The sequence below is a fragment of the Adiantum capillus-veneris genome, chromosome 19, assembly GCF_014529385.1.
Source record: "Adiantum capillus-veneris isolate H3 chromosome 19, ASM1452938v2, whole genome shotgun sequence".
Taxonomy (NCBI): Eukaryota; Viridiplantae; Streptophyta; class Polypodiopsida; order Polypodiales; family Pteridaceae; genus Adiantum; species Adiantum capillus-veneris.
In genome coordinates, this window is record NC_140949.1 from 122,450,132 (window position 1) to 122,462,202 (window position 12,071).

Here is a 12,071-nt window from a genome sequence, read left to right on the forward strand (position 1 = left end):
ATCTCCACTCCAAATTTGGAGCGGTGGTAAAAAGAGAAAATGTAGCCCACGCTCTGAATAATCACCTCAAATTTTTTCATGATTTTTGGAGCTACCAGCGATGAGCTATAAGTTTTTGAGTGGACCCTAGTCTGCCCACTTTTCTCACAAGTAGCCCTTAGTCTTCTCTCACCCTTCGAGTTCAAGCTTCTTCAAAGCTTCACCATCTCAATGATTCTCTTTTAATTCACCCCTCATCCTTCATCAAATCAACTCATCCTACCCATTGTAAATGTATCACTAACAATTCTAGTGATTATTACCACTAACAAATAACTTCTCTTGTAAAAATGCACCCACACTATCAACATATGGAGTAGGCAACCGCACAAGTAAACCAAATTCACTCACTCCCATGGAAGTTTCTCTCCTTTCACCACATCAATAATTCTCTTACTTGAGCCCACATCCATGTGACTCAAGAGAAAAGAGAGACCCCATTCTCATTTGAAATTCATAAAAATTCATAATCCTTGATCTTTCCTAATAAAATTGATTAGGCTTAATCCTAATCAAGGCTTCTAAAACCTATAAATAGAACCCATTCCTCCTTGTAAAAGAAATCACTATACCATTGCACACTAGATTGAGCGTACCACACGCCAGTTCTATCTTGGTTGTAAAGAGAGAGTAAGCTTCCTATACACCATCACCTTGGTGCATAGAAAAGCTTGAGCTAGTTTGAGTGAGTGCGAGTAGAAGATATTCTTCCTACCATTGTTGTATCTACCCCAACATCAATGAATTGGTAGTTTTGGGTGCAATTCATGTCCAAAGGCTCACGCTTCTCCTCCAATTTGGCTTGGCAAACTCATTCAGCTTCATAAGGTGACTTGTTTCATTGAAGGTTGTTGTTTTGTTGCTTGTGATTCATTGGCTATTGTTTGGCTACCATTGTAAGAGGGTGGATGGTGAGAGGGCTCCCATAACCCTAAGACAATGTGCTAGTGATGCTATAACCAAATATTGTCACTTGATTCCGCAAGCTCTAAGTTCCTTTTTGTGCAAAATATAAAGTTGAAACTAAGTTGTACACCATCTCACTCTCTCTCTCTCTCTCTCTCTCTCTCTCTCTCTCTCTCTCGTGTTTTAGTGTGTGAGAGTGTTCCATTGGTGTTAGGGTTAGTGTAAATTCCTTGCTTGTTTGTGGGTTGCTCTAACGATTCTCCTCTTTTGCGTCCTAGTTCACTCTTAAACTAAGTGGTGCCCCTTGTGTAGTTGGGATTTGGCTGTGGGTTTGTTGTTTTTGTTTGTGTTGTGTTGTGCCCCAGCCCCATTGAGCAGCACGGGAGCCTTGAAGGGTGTCTAGAGGTTGCTCTTCTTGTTGCCCACCCCGGACCGCTTCAATAGGGAGGGCTTGGGATCACTGACCCCGCACAGCAGAGCAGAGCCCTCCTTGGGAAGTTCACAGTCAGAGGACTTCTTCCAGGTGAGGAGCCCTGGAAGGAGTTCTTGCTATAGCGGCTTCGTGTTAGGGTGCCTCAAGCTGGAGGCCCCTGGCGACCTTCGACCACATGGATCTTCACAGAGATGCGCAGAGTTGGTTTGAGCAGGAGACTAGAGGACCGTTTTGTTGTGAGTTTGCTTCGATCTTGGGAGCACTTGCGGCGAGGCCTGGAGTAGCGACAGCCTACTTGCACGGAGGAGCACCTACGATAGCCCCTTGTTTGGAACCCCATGGTTAGCACTCAGAGAGGCCCCTTGGTTGGTATTCGGCCTCATGTTTCCTAGGGTCCCATGGCAGCGGGTTCAGCGCGCTCTTTAGGTGACTAGTTACAGTTTTCAGGCTTGTCAGAGGAGTTGCAGGGTCTCCACCTCTACAGGGCATGAGAGTGGTGCAGAGCATGTGCCAACACATCTCAGAGGCAATTCCAGCTGAGTGGCTCACACCTCTCGAGCTAGTAGCACCTAGGTGGATGGGAGCCTTCACACCAGTGGAGGTTCTCATCTCAGTTCAGGCCTACTCAGAGACTATTCCATCCCTTTTCTTTAAGTTACAGGGTGAGGGATGCTTACAGCAAGTTGCAGTAGAGGCCCCGCAGGTGGCAGAGTGCTGTTTTTAGAGGATCCGAGTGGTGGGCATCTGTGGGAGGACTTGTGTCATTGATCTTGACCCAGTAGCTCTTGAGACTGGACACTAGAGACTGTGGGCTTGGGAGTTCTTTCCATTGGCATGAGTACAGTGGGATCCTAGATAGCGGCTTTGGAGGGACCCTTTCTCTTTTGCAAACCACCCAAGTGTCCAGTTCTTTCAGTACATTGTTTGACTGGGACGTCACATACTAGCAGCACAGAGAGAGGCCCGCCCCGCTGCAGCGCCTCATTGGCAGGAGGAGGGTCTCACAGCTGAGTTCTTGGCAGCCTTCTGAGAGAGGTTGTGGGACTCCAGATAGCCGAGGCGAGTCACCTTGTTTCAGTGGGGGCTGGTCGCACACAGAGCTACAGCAGTTGGGAGTTGGCTAGTGCATAGTGGTCTTTTGGCCGCATGTGCAGCTTGTGACCATCTTGTGGAGAGTCAACGTCACTGTCTTTGGGACTCTCCTTTGGCAAGTAGATGTGGCTTCGTGTTCTTTGGCTGATGTCTGCTCTTTCCATGGCCCGACAGTACACTTGGGGAGCAACGGCTTGGTCAACCCTCACGGGACCGGCACTTCAGTTTGAGCTATCTTCCACCAGCAGGATGATAGTGATGCAGGAGGGGTGATCTACACTCCAGCCTCCCACAGAGCTTACTCCATAGGAGTTGTGCAGTGCGAGAGAGGAGTGTTGGGAGCTCATCAATGGCCTGACACTCTAGTTCATCTTGGGGGCCCGTTGCTTCCGCATCTTTGAGGCTCGCCCTGTGCCATCAGCAGAGACTGTTCGTGATCTTTGGCTAGAGTTGATCCACACTCTCGGAGGACAACTAGAGAGACTACATGGCAGCTCCAACCACATGCGGGAGCACAGAGAGGCTTTCCTTCAACTATGGCGTCCTGCGCCTTTCTACACCATGGTCCAGGGTGTACTCCAATGGCACTACCGACCACCTGTGTGGCTTTTCCCTCCTCCCATTTCTTGATTTAGTCCATTGTACATACACTGGTTTTTCATTGGGAGAGTCTCTCGACCATGGTTGCCCTCTCTTTAAGAGGTGGTTGTAGCCCTATGGGTAGTTTTATTAACTAATAGAAGGATCTTTTTCTCGAAAAAAAATTAGATCCTAAATTTCCAAATTATCATTCAATGACAAACCTCAAGTTCGTGCTGCATCAGGCTGATTGCCATAAAAAACCATCTGACAATATTACAGGCATAGTAAGTAATTTATCCTAGCTATACATAAATGATCCAAGATCCCAAAGAGCCTCAACCACTTATTTCCATCTCTTGAGAGACCCTCACTTGCGGTTTTAAGGCGTGCAAATGTTAAGCCAAAAATTTTATTGGATTCAAAAAACCACCATAAACTACTATATCAATGCTTAATTCCATAAATTTGCCAAAGAACTTTTATCCAACCAATTACTTCCATGGTTATCATCGCACCTATATACGAATGCTATCAAGTAGCATAACGTCTGTATTTTCTTATTAGGCTTAAAAAGATCAAGTAGATTCCAATTAGTATCTATCAGTCATTTCATGTGTGAGTATCACATGAGACAACAAAAATTTGAATAATCTGCCAACATTTTGATATGGAGATAGGTTCATCAGGCATCCTCATCTTGATTCTCTATGCGAGATAATTGTCACTGTATGGGTCGCATGTTACATCATGTAAGGGTATAGTAGGAGAAAACCCAAAAAGCTAGTCTGTGAGTGTGCATATCCATATAACAAGTTTCAACTTCTACATATAAAAGCAAATCAAAAAAACATTTATTAAGAAAACCCAAAGTTTACTAAGTAGGTGCAAATGCACCTACCTGTCTCCTGTTTTTTAGAAAGTATACCTAAAGGTTGCATTCTTCATGTGTATCTTTGTGGGTACCTCAAGATCAACTGATCCCTGTAATATACTCGAAAAGGTAAGCAACCAAATTTCATCTTTGTTGCATAGCTACTCTCCATATGAGCCTTCGTACCCCGTCTATGCAGAAGATCTATATGCAAGTGAGTTGCACAAATTGTGTGTGTTTGTGTTTGTGTGTGCGCGCGTGCACGTGCGCGAGCGTGTCTCCCTAAGGGCACACGGATGTTTTACTAGCTCATATACACACGCCATAGTGAGTACTGCAAGTGAGAGCAATGCCATCAAAAGAAGATGGTTGTTGTGTGAGCATGTGTGAGGCTTAGGAGGGTTCTCGACGCTCATGCACTGTATTTTATGGTTGAGTTCAATGAGAAATAGAGAATGAACACTTTTGTAAAGTCTTAGCGAGAGAAAAAAAAGACATGAGAACGGGTGAGTGAGAGAGACAGAGAGAGAGTGTGTGTGTTCCAAACCCATATAATCAACCCCTGCATGTGGACATAATTAAGAAGAAACTGTGTGGGTCAACACCCATGTTGGACATGTCAAAAGGGAGATGAATATCCCTTAGAAATAGGGAGAGGAACTGAAACCAACCTTCTTAGTATAGGTACTAATTTCAAGGAACCACCACCTTGGTAGGCTTATCTATATATAGGGTCCTTCCAATACGAGAGAGCAAGAGCGCGTCACGCAAGAGAAGGAGAATGGTCTTTTAGGTAAAACTTAATCTGCTCTAGAATCTTTGTATGATTCTCAAGGTTGTGTTTTACATTCATGCGGGCTGTCATTCTAAAGTGTTTGTGGTCTTAAAAGGAAATTTATAAACATAAATAAGATTAGTCTTTGTACATTGAGCCTGCAATCCTTAAACCTACAAAGTCAGAGACTATAATAGCCGTGAGCAGGAGACCAGAAAAATAGTCTATGAAGGACCACCTAACACCAGTCAACCAAACAAAGGATTAAAGACTGTGGGTCCAACTTAGAACTAAGTTTCAGAATTAGTTTCTAAAGCCAGCGTCCCAATTTTCCCATAAGAATGAAAAAACCTTGTCATAAAAACTAATATAATTCTCCTAAATGATTTTCTCATGTTAAACTGATCATTTAATATGGGGAAGTGCCAGGGGAGAAAAGCTAGAATATTGGTTAAGCTGGCAGACCAGCCACAATAGGGATCCAAAGGAGGGAAAATAGGGATCCAAAGGGGGGGGCATCTGCAAAAGAGCAATGTGCAACAATGGGCTAAAATGACCCCTAAGGTTCAGCCCATTAAGACTTCCAAAATGCTAAGGTTCCAAAATTCAAAGGTTGTGTCCAAAGGTCAAACATTAGGGAAATTGGATGCTTTGTGTGTGTCCCAAAAGTCTTCATGCATCCCTACATAGGACGGGGCGAGCCCTAGTTGTAGGAGATGAGAGAGAAACTCACACACACACACACACACACACACACACACACAAGCTCCCTTTACACAAAGGGAATGAGGGACACATGTCAGCTCCCTAGCCCAGATTCCCACAAGGTTTATTCAAATCCTATTGGATGGCCTTGGAGGTGGACCAATGAGAATTAGGCTAGAGTAAATCTAGTTTAATTGATTTACAAACACTTAATAAAACAACCAATAAGAATTAAGCTCTCTAGAAGACTATTGGACAGTCTCCCAAGGGGTCCAATGAGCATTCAGCAGCCCAATGGCTTGCCTGATTCTTATTGGCTAGGAGGCAAAGGGGTTCAATGAGAGTTTAGTTACATATATTAATTACCTAAAGCTCTCACAAAAGGGGAAAGGGGGACACATGTCAGAAGGCTATCATTTATGCTCCTGAAATCCTATTGGCTAAGCCTCGGGAGGTCCAATGGGGTGTCTGCATGAGCAAATAGCAAGAGGGGTCGACCAAGAGAGAGAGGGGGCTGATTTTTCAAATTTATTATTTGACTTACACACTCACACAATCTACATGTGAGGCAAGAAAACTTTCTCTCTCCTTCTCAAGTTTTAATGGAAAGCTTACCACCTACTCCAAGCTTGTGAGAAGGGAGGCCTACACCAACATCTCTTGGCTTTGTGATGCAAATCCAACCAAGATCCAAGCTTCAATGCATGCTCATCTCCTCTACCATGCTAATTACTAAGCTAAGCTATGCTAATATGAGTGATTATGTGAGGAGATGTACATCTTTCTCGTAAGACTACTCCTTCCTCTCAATCTACTCTCATACCCCACTAGCTCTCACCATCTTCAAAGGTGTGTGAGGTCTTGGGTCTGAGACCGTGAGGGAATTGATGTTGTGTTTGATAAGTGTTTTTCTTAGTGCTTGAAGTTTCCATCTTCATTGCACTAGCTAGTATTGAAGGGACACAAAGAATTGTATTGTAAAATGTCTCTCTTGATTGGAGAAACCATAATAAAAAGCATTTTGGAGGGGGGACCGGCTCCATGAAAATCCGGTCCTCAACTGTTGTCAATTGCTCAATTTCTCTCTCTTTTGAAATATTGTTCTTGCTATCTAACTACGTGTTATATTTTTTGTTGCTCTCTCCACCCAAGCACTCTTGTTATTCTCATTAGGAATCTATCCTAATGAAATGCTCACTATGTTCATGCTATTTTCCACTGCACACAAGTTACTAGGCCATTAAATGTTACATTGGTATTAGAGCACAAGGTTTCTCTTCTCTTGCTCAAGAAGGGAGGTCCTCAAGCTAGCTATAAATGGTTGGTATTATTAATTGCATGTGAGTAAGTAGAATAGGGATTTTTCAGCCTTGCAATGCGCTTGCCTTTGTGGAGTTAACGGGGCATCACCGTCAAGAGCTATGGTCTTAATAGTGGAGTCCTACGGGGCTTGCCTACGGCTTAAACCACTATTGAGCTATTAGAAGCTTGACAAGAGACGGTGCTGTTTTGGTGTTGAACGACCCTGTCTTCTATTCCTTGTAATTAATGGTATTTGAGCCACAGCCACAGTAGCTTGAGTGCTTTTTCTAAAGGGGTAAAGAGGAGTAGCAACTAGGGCTTGAAGTGCCACAGTACACCTAAAAAGTTTACACCTAAAAGTTGTTAGAATGGCTGACAATAGTAAAGAGAGTGAAATTAATGTTGATAACTTTGATTTTGCTAATGAGCAGGCTACTAATGATGCCCTGATGCTTGTTAACTATCTTGTTTCTAGGCTTCAACAAGCCATGGGCAATCCATCCCTCCAAAGTGAAGTGCAATGGCAGCTTCGTGCTCATGGTATTCTCAAAGCTCCCCACCATGACAAGAGAGCACCTAGGAAGCCTCCTTGCGAGACTTCCAAAAGAGGCCTCTCTCCGATTCAGGAAGGAGAAGAAAATCCATATGAAGGGCTCAAAAGGAACAAGAAAGAAGTGAGTCTCCCACCACCTCGGCGGAGATGGTTCCACGATGACGGCGGGCTAAACGCTCTCCATCACCTCCAAAACGGAGAAGACCATCACATACTTCTCCACACCCTACTTCAAAGAGGGACGACAAAAAGCAAGAGAAGAAAAAGGCGAGAAAGAGGACACCCTCTTCTCCATCTTCTTCATCCTCTTCCTCTTATGAAAGTGATGGTGAAGACAAAGAAGATCAAGGCAATAAAAAGGCGAGAAAGAGTTCACCCTCTTCTCCATCTTCCTCAAATTCTTCACCTTCTGAAGAAAGTGATGGTGCAACCTTTGAACCATCAAAAAGAAGAGGCCATAGGAAATCCTATGCCGCGTGGAAGAGGTCATCCAAACTCAAGAAGTTCAAAGAGGGAGGGAAGATCATCTCTTTCCTTACTACCTACGATGGCACCTTTGGTGCTACGAACAAAGTCTTGGCCTTTATCCAACAGTTCAATGCGGCGTTTGGAGATGAGGGCTTCACGGAGTCCTCTAAGCTACGCCATGTAGCTATGCACTTTCAAAAGTCCACCAGACAATGGTGATCTAGCCTACGGGCCAACGATGAAGCTCCACGAACATGGAAAGCTTTAAGAGCTTCCATTATGAAGCAGTTTTTGGCCACCGATGCCAAAGACAAAGTACTCACCAAACGGCGAAGCTTGAAGCTCTCTCCCTATGAATCCATTCACAAATATGTAGACAAGTTTTGGGACTTACAAATCAAAGCCATTGTCTTCAAGAAGTTGGATTTTGGAGAGCAAAAGCAACAATTTTCTGCGGGCTTAACTGAAGAAATGGCGGAGTATGTCAACTCCCAAAGGCCACACACCATATCGGTAGTTATACACCATACTATGGTGGCTTCTCGAATCAATTTCCAAATGGGGGCTAAAAGAAATTTTAAGCCCACGAAAAACAAGGGTTCCAATGAGCCTAAGAGGAAGGACAATATCCAAAAGTCTCCTAAGGGCAATTCCAACAAAGCTAAAGAGAAGGGAGTTTATAAAGGCAAAAATAAACTCTCTCCTGAAGAGCTTGAGCGTTATCGCAAGGATAACCGATGTTTCAAGTGCCGCGAGCAAGGGCATGCGTATTGCGCTTGTTCCCAAAAGAACCCTTGCCATGAGCCTCCTAGAGCTACCTTGGTCGAAATCCAAGAGGAGGAAACTCACCACAAAGGATCTCCTCTATGCCATTCTTGGGGAAAGGTAAGAGAACATGATGCTTTTATTCCCTTTGACCCTGGTTCTACTCACAATTTTATATCCATAGAGTTGGCCACCAAGCTAGGCATACAAGCTTACGAGATGGGAGATGTCCTACCCGCAGACGGTGCTTTCAAGGGGCAAGAAGCTTCAGTGACTCCCTTAATCGGGAAATTGAGGCTCCATGTCCAAACTATGTGGACAAAGAGGACTTATTTATCTCTCCTCTCAAGCATGAGGATGTAATCCTAGGATCGCATGGCTACCAATGTTAATTTCCCTGAAAGGAGAATCTCTTTAAGTTCAGGGAAAAAGATATGTACATAGATGCCAAGCAAATGGGTAACACCATACCCATTGTACATACACAAGCTTTCAATAAGTCAATAAAGAGCTCTATTTCCGTGTACATGATTTTTGTTAAAGACTCTCAAAATGAACCTAATGTTTTAGCAAAAGAAATTTACACAATCAAAAAGAATTAGAGTTATCCAATTTTCTCAAGGGATTTCAAGATATCTTTATTGATGGCATCCCTTCTGAGCTACCTCCTAAACGAGGTAATGATGACCATGCAATTGAACTTCTTCCAGGAAGTTCACTGCCTAACCAACCTCCTTATAGAGTTTCTCAAGCTCAACAAGAGGAGATTATGCGGCAAGTGCATGAGTTAGTTGAGAAGGGCATGGTTAGGCCTAGCTCATCTCCATTTTGTTCTCCTGAGCTACTAGTGCAAAAGAAAGACGACACATATCACATGTGTGTCGACTATAGAGCACTAAATAGGATCACTATCAAGAATAGGTTTCCTGTTCCACGGGTAGAAGACCTATTTGATAAGCTACAAGGGTCCACCTACTTCAGTAGGATTGACCTAAAAAGTGTCTATCATCAAATAAGGATAGTTGATCAAGACATTGTAAAGACCGCATTTCGCACTACGTTTGGTCTTTATGAATACATTGTCATGCCTTTTGTCTTGATCAATGCACCAACCACATTCAATCGCTTGATGGAGAAGCTATTCAGGCCTCACCGAACTTTACTGGAGTGTTCTTTGATGATATCATCATCTACTCTAATTCATTAGACGAACACAAGCAACACCTCCAGGTAATATTTCAAGTTTTAAGAGAGAATAAACTTTATGGTAATTGAAAGAAAAGTGAATTTTTCTTACAAGAGATTCAGTATTTAGGTCACATTATCTCTCAAGATGGCATCCAATTGGATCCATCAAAGTTAGAGGTAATAAAAGGATGGCCTAAACCAACGAATCTTTATGAACTAAGAATCTTTATAGGTATGTGTGCATACTATAGACGCTTCATAGAAAAGTTCTCACTAATAGCGGGACCATTACATGACCTAACAAAAAAAACGTTAGGTACACATGGTCTGCCAAGGAGAACAATGCTTTTGAAAAGCTTAAAGAAAAGCTTATCTCTCAACCTGTGCTTACACTACCGGATTTCTCAAAGCCATTTGAGGTCCAATGTGATGCTTGTGGTGATTGCCTTGGAGCTGTTTTGCTCCAAGAAGGGCACGCCATAGGCTATGAAAGTCGAAGGCTTGACCCTGTTGAGCAAGCTCTAGGCATATATGAAAAGGAACTCCTCGCAGTTCTACATGCCTTATACTCATGGAAGCACTATTTATTGGGACTCCTTTCATTCTGTGAACGGATCACCAAAGTCTTAAGTACTTTTCATGACACAGACCAAGCTTTCCGACAAACAAATGAGGTGGGAAAATTTCCTTTTGCAATTTCATTTTCATATTGCTCACATTGCTGGCAAGCATAATCAAGTAGCCGATGCATTCTCAAGACGACCGAGAGTGAATATGGTTTCCATAGCAACTCACAATGATCTATCTTCTATGATAGATGAGTATGTTATCGATCCTGATTTTAGAGATATGATTTCAACCCTTGCATTAGGGAATAAAGAGGAAGCATTTACCTTACAAGATGGTTATTTTCTCTATGGAAATAGACTATGCGTTACTAACTCACTACATGAGAAAGTAATGTATGAATTTAATGATCCTCCTTATGTGGGGCATAGAGGGATTTAGTCTACCCTAAAAGGGATTGAAACATATTTCTATTGGCCTACCATGAAAGCAAACATACAAGAGTATGTTTTTAAATGTGTGGTATGCCAAAAGACAAAGTTTGATAGAGGGAAGCAACCTGGATTACTTCAACCTTTGTCAATCCCTAATTCACCATGGGAGAGCATATCCATGGATTTTATCTTTGGATTGCCTAAGTTTATCCATGGGAATGCGGGAATATGGACGATAGTAGACAGGTTCAGTAAACAAGCTCATTTTATACCTGTCAAAAGACTTTCAAAGCCCATCAAATGCCAACCCTCTTCATTTCACAAATCTTCAAGTACCATGGCTTGCCAATGTCCATAGTGTCGGATAGAGATCCTAGAATGATCGGTAATTTCTGGAAGGGTCTCTTTGAGAATTTAGGAACAAGGCTAAACTTCTCTTCGGCCTATCATCCACAAATGGATGGCCAAAGTGAAATAGCTAACCTAACAATTCTTGATCTACTAAAAGCCTATGTAACAGAAGTAGATCAAAGATCCCAATGGGAGAAGTAATTACCCTTAGTGGAGTATGCCTACAATAACACTATACATACTTCCACGGGAAAATCACCTTTTGAGGTAATTGAGGGAAGATCAAAAAGTCCCCTTCTACTTAAGGTACACGGGAAGATCTTTGTTGCAGATGAGTATAGCCGAGACCTACAAGAATCTTTCCAAAAGATTAAGGATGTTATCTCTATCTCACAGCAAAGGCAAAAGGCTGCTGTTGACAAGCACAGAAGAGCCCAATCCTTTAAAGAAAATGATTGGGTCTTATTAAAATTTCCCAAGGCTCGATTAAGGCACACGACATGCAAGAATCCTACGGTACAGCAAAAGTACTATGATAAGTTAGCAAAAAGATACTATGGTCTCTTCCAGATTCTTAGGCCAATCAATGAGATGACCTATCAACTCAAGTTGCCCAACCATTGGCTCATACACAATGCTTTCCATGTGAGCCTATTAAAGCCTTACAAAGGGGATCCACCTCAAGAATCAACTATTGAAGACCCACCGGAGATCGAGGACCAAGAAGAGGTGTTGCAGCTCGAGTCCATTCTCCGACATGAAGACAAGCTACTAAGAGGTGGTAAGACTATCCGACGATATCTTATTAAGTTTAAGAATTATCCTTTTGAAGATGCTAGATGGATGCAAGGCATACAAGTAAAGGATAACCTAAACCTTGTCAATGCTTACAATGCTTTCCTAGAGTAAGCAAATGTACAAATGTTAAAAATGAACAAAGTTTTTGTCTTATAAGACTCTCTTTTTTCTTTATTGTGCACAAAAATGAAGTAGTATGCATGCTTAGATCAACTTTGTAGAGACGACATCTCCCAAACACC